Source organism: Chaetura pelagica, unplaced genomic scaffold (assembly GCF_000747805.2).
Source record: "Chaetura pelagica isolate M959 unplaced genomic scaffold, ChaPel_1.0 scaffold39, whole genome shotgun sequence".
NCBI classification, from domain to species: Eukaryota; Metazoa; Chordata; class Aves; order Apodiformes; family Apodidae; genus Chaetura; species Chaetura pelagica.
This window is the reverse complement of record NW_009954614.1, coordinates 383809-389808: the sequence shown is the minus strand read 5'-3', so window position 1 is coordinate 389808 and position 6000 is coordinate 383809.

Sequence of the window (6000 nt, the reverse complement as noted above, 5' to 3'; positions counted from 1 at the left end):
CTTTCCTCTTTCTCATCTTGATGAGCATCTCTGCTGTTCTTTGTGACTGCCTACATCTCACACCTTTTTATCAGCTCCTGTTGTGTCACCTCACAGAATCTCAGAGTGTCTGAGGCTGTAAGGGACCTTGGGAGGCTGGTCACCTCCGGGGTCCAAGCACCCCCACTCAAGCATGGCCACCTAGACCCAGTTGCCCAGGACCATGTCCAGGTAGCTTTTGAATATCTCCAAGGATGGAGACTCAGTTGTCTCTCTGGGCAGCCTGTGCCAGTTCTCACCTCTTTTCTGGAAGATTTTTTTCTAGTGGTTCGCCTCAATCCACCCCCTCTATACCCAAAGCCTCTTTGCCCACATTCTTCACTGCTGTGCTACACTATCAGCATGGTGTGGCTGAAACTTGAGGTGGATATGAAGCTGGCAGTCTAGGCCCAGATGCAGAACAGCAGCAATGAAACAACCTGGAAATATATACTACTAGCTACTTGTCTGTCTACTTTCCATGGACTCAGCCATGAGCAAAATCTTTAAGAAATATGCAGACAGCTCCCCTTTGTATTGTCCAGGTCTCATATAGCTTTGATGTAGATTTTTAAAACCAGACATAAGTGGATATTGAACATATGCTTAAATCTTTACCAGTCAGTCTGCATTGGTACTAGCTGGTTGTTTCATAGGTTACAAAAAGTAGCTTTGTTATGGTATAATTACCATTCACAAACCTTATTCAGGGGACCAGCACTTAGTAAACAACAAGGTCTCCCCTAGTTTTCATTCTCCAGCCAAGGAACATACAACTGTGTTGGTGATACGGATGCCCCAAACCTAACATAAAAATATGAAATATTTCATTCCAGAACAGTATGGAGAAAAAAGGAAACACATTTTTTGAGAGTACCTACACTTAGTTGGCAATTCTCAGGGAAATGGCAATCAGAGTTAAAACTACAAAACGCAACAGCAGCCCCCATAAACATAATAGAGGAGACACTCCTTCTGACATTCAAAATAAAAGTAATTAAGGGTCCAAAACCATTGGCACTGTACAAACAGGTTGCAGGGGGGCTTAGGCTTTCAGTGACTATTGCTTTTATTCCTTCTTTGCCACATGCATCTCACAGCTTCCCTACCTATTGCTTAACTAAGGTCTAATCACTAAGCGTTAGCAAACCTGAATACAGTAATTAGCCTTTACAAAGGATCCAGTATCATAAAATTATATCAGCATTAATTAATCCTCACGTAGTTACCTATAATATGGGGAGTGTTTTGCACTGAGACAGTGGCAGTCAGAACACCTAGGCACATCCAAAATCTGTCCACACCAGTGAGGCACCCGGAGGGGCACCACAGTGCAGCATGAATCATTACCAGGGCTGTGCTTGTCCAAGCACAAAGAGCCAACCTCATCAGAAATGCTAATCCCAAACAGAAACATGTTGTGCTCAAATCTGTTTCTCCTTTCTTCACTGCATCTAAAAGCCGAAAATACAGAAATTAACCACATGGCAGTCCTACTGGAGGCACATAAGTAAATTCTGATCAAAGTAGTAAATTGTATCAATATAAAAGATTAACATGGCTCAGGTTAGATAATCCTTTTGGCTTTGTGTACCCTGGAGCAACCGAGTGCATGACTTAAGAGTAAATTATTTTGACACATTTAAAATAATAAAATGGGAACTGCCAGCAGAGTTGCCAACAGGAACCCAGTTTTAGCCATCTACACCTTCCACATGGGGAGAGAAGTTAGGCTGTTACCCAAAGACGCAGGGTCGACCGACCACGTGGCAGGTGGCCTCGCATATTAACACAGCTGTCAGCATTAACAACAGTACCAACACATGCAGGCCAAAACAGATGGGGGAAACAGGTTCCTTGCTGCCTCAGATTAAAGCACACACACACGGCCCATGCGAAGTAATATTGCATCGCCCAAGGCAGTGAGAAACCATTAAAACACAGTTGCAGAGGGAAACAATGGCGCAGAAGAGGAGAGTGTCAAGCTGAGGCTCTCGGTACATTTTTTTCATAGTTCATTCTGCCCAGAGTTCCAGTTGAATCAGTATCTCATGTAAGAGAGGGGAGGGTGCTGTGCTTATTCCATATCCACTGATTTTCTACTACAATTCAGATTATAATGGTTTTGCATAAGGGAAACCTCCCCCTTCTCCTTACTGCTTTAGAGTGAACAGATGGTGAAATTTTAATTGTGCTTTCTGAATTTCCTCCCTTTTATGGGTCTTTAAAATCTTGAGTTAAATCTTTTGTTTTGTTTGGATACCAAAAAGGGAAGCAAGTTTCCATCTCACTTGTTTATGAAGAGCCTTCCTCTAACACCCAGTTTTAGAACTTTTCTAATACATTAAAGTCATAACTAGGGGAGAAATGTGGTCTTAAGCCCACCAATGTAAACATTTTTCCTGCAAGCACAGTTAGCACAAATAAATGAAAATACATTCTCTGTTTGTACTGTTGGACCGTTACAATAAGAAACAGTTTTATGCTTTGAGGTACAACCCTGCTAAACAAAAGCATAGTTAATTTTCTGTTTCCCAAGTCTAATGCATTTATCTATAAAATATTTTGTCTTGGCTTCTTTTTCTTGTTAATAGGCAATCCTATCTTCCAGGCTCTTACAAAATATGTCTACAGCTAGATATGGCACAAATAGCAGCAGTATTTTAATAATGGGTAGTCCCTTACCTATCCTTTTCCTTTCCTGTATATATTCTGGCAAGGTTTCTAATAGGTGGCATGAAACCATGAATTAATACACACACATAAAAGAGTGATCACATGTAATATTTCCTAGTCATTTTTTTGACAATGTTAATCATCCAGATGATGAAACAAATACTGATGGTTTTAAGATTTCTAATATATGCTTATTCTAAAAGGAAGGCAAACAACAGGATTGCAGATTTGGGTCTTGGATATATTGTTACACAGATAAAGCATGTTAACAAGGATTTCTAGGATATATTTTCTCTCTAGCTATGACCATGTGCTGTAAAGCATGCACTGTGCAGCTTCCAGCAATACTCATCCTTTAACTGTGAACACACAGTTCCTCCATTTGATTTACTGAAAACAGTCTAAATGACCACCACACAGTCAGCTGCTTTTGTTCAAATGCCTTAATGTCTGGAGAAGACAGCTGGAAGTGACTCGTGGTGTTAACTGCAGTTACTGAGAGCTGTAACTGTGTTTTTTCTTATTTTGGATAAGATTTATACACTGTGCCACCTATGGCCAGAGTTCAGTGTAGTAATTAAAATCTTTAAATCAGTTTCTCAGAAGGCCTCTTCTGTTTAGGTTCCATACTATAAATTGTGACATTAACATTTCCATTTTAGTACTTCTGCTACTGGGTAAAACTAATTGGAAAAAAACCCAACAATCCCAGAATAAAAAATGACCAACACACCTACTGAACCTCTTTTAAAATAAACTTTTGCTGCACCTGAAGCAAAAAGCATTCAGAAGCCTTATACTACAGTGGTGTATATGCACCTAACTACTCCAGATGAGAACCGAAGTATTTTTCTGTTAATTCCAACAGAATTTATAACTTTCAGCTGATTAGCATAGTTTATCTGGAAGAGTTTTGAGATAGTTTTGATAGCACCTCATATAATTTACACTTGTGTGAATACAAAGCTGAAACTCACTTGTGCTCTTAACAACGCTAACCATTGCAAAACACTCTTACTGGATCTCAAGAAAATCTGCATTTTCAAAAAGGCGTCTTACATGCAAACAAAGGAAAACCATGAAATACATAACCATCAACTTCTATATTGTAATGTAACAGTTTTCCATCCTCAGTGTCTTTTGAATATTAGATTTGTAGTTAAAAAAGGAATATACAGCTTTCTGTACAAATATACACACTTTCAAATATCAAATTGAGAACTGGCTAAGAAATAGAGCTCAGAGGGTAGTGATCAATGATGCAGAGTCCAGCTGGAGACCTGTACCTAGTGGAATTACCACAGATCAATGTTCAATATCTTCATCAATGACTTGGAAGAGAGGACTGTACCCTCAGCAAGTTTGCTGATGACATAAAGCTGGGAGGATTAGCTGATTCACCTGAAGGCTGTGTGACCATTCAGCAAGATTTGGACAAGCTGGAGAGCTGCGCAAAGATTAACCTAATGAGGTTCAAAAAGAGTAAGTGTAGAGTCCTGCACCTGGGGAAGAGTAACACCATTCACCAGTACAGATTAGGAGCTGACCTGCTAGAATGTAGCTCCGTGGATAAAGACCTTGGAGTCCTCATGGACAAGTTACCCATGGGACAACAATGTGCCCTTGTGGCCAAGAAGGCCAATGGTATCCTGGGGTGCATTAAGAAGAGTGTGTTCAGCAGACCAAGGGAGGTTCTCCTCCCACTCTATTCTGCTCTAGTGAGACCTCACTTGGAGTATTGTGTCCAGTTCTGGGCTCCTCAGTTCAAGAGGGACAGGGATCTACTTCAGAGATTCCAACAGAGAGGTATAAGGATGAAAAGGACTGGAACATCTGCCTTTGAGGAAAGGCTGAGAGAGCTGGGGCTGTTTAGTCTAGAGAAGAGAAGACTGATAGGGGATCTTATTAATGTATACAAATATCTGAAGGGGGCCAATCTATTTTCAGTCATGCCCTGTAATAGAACAATGGGCAATGGATGCAAACTAGAGCACAGGAAGTTCCACTTTAACATGAGGAAAAACTACTGTTAGCATTACAGAGCACTGGAATAGGCTGCCCAGAGAGGTTGTGGGGTCTCCTCTGGAGACTTTCAAGATCTGTCTGTATGTGTTCCTGTGTGGTCTGCTCTAGATTCTGCGGTGGTCCTGCTCTGGCATGGGGGTTGGACTTGATGATCTCCAGAGGTCCCTTCCAGCCCCTATCGTTCTGTGATTCTGTGAAATCAAATTACTGATATTCTAAAGGCTAAACCTATTTCCATGCAAGTATGTAAAAGTACATTTTAAAATTTGCAGATTACTAATCAGCTTTGAATTGTGGTGCAAGTCTATGTAAACTTAAGCCTTTGAATAGGAGACTTCTTTTAGTTACCTTTCAAAGATTTCTTAAATCTAGTCCCCAGACCCCAAGGCTTCCTAGAACCACTGACTGCAAAACACTGTCAGAGACACACCAATTCCACCCTTGTGTCTATCCTGCTGCATTTCAAAACACAGGATACTTTTTAACCCAATAATTGGAGCCCTTTACAAAACATTATTGAAAATGTTTGAGAAATAGAATGTGTGTGTATATGTGTATATATATAAGTAAACTATTATCACATTCAACTGAGCACATGTACTAGTATATTCCAAAAGCATCTTTAGTTTGGAGAAATAAAATGCAAAATATTCCCTGTGTGAGTACGCCCCAATCTAACAAGCAGAATTCGTACATATTTGAGACAAACAGGATTGTAAAAGCTTTTGATTGCAAATCTTGCAGAATCCCATCTGGTTTCATGGAACAACTTATTTCTCTCTCCATTTATGCTTCCAGAAATAAATTTAAGAAGAAAAAAGATAGCTTATGTATACAAATTATATCTGTAAGTTATTCCAAACAGGCAGAAAATACTTCATTCTTATTACAGAACAAACAGAAAAACAGAGTCTAACTCTTGGTATACAAGTTTCATATAGCAGTAAACAATATGTATAGCATACAGAAAAAGAGTAAGAACAAAATATTAAAGCCTAAGTTTGTAAGAATGCAAGCGACCTTTAATCAGACTATGCCTTGTTAGCTGGATAAGTAACAGAATAACCAACACTCCACTGTTTTGTTGTGTTTTTTTTTTTAAGCCCAACACAACAGAACCTTTAGTAGGGAAAAGATTTCTCTTAACACACAAGAGCCAAAATTCTGAATAATCCATGTTTCCTCACTGAAGCATTCATTGTTATTAAAGCCAGAGAATAAAAGTTTTTGTTTGCTTGTGGTTTTTAGTGTATATTTTTTTAAATTGTTTGGTTTGTTTTT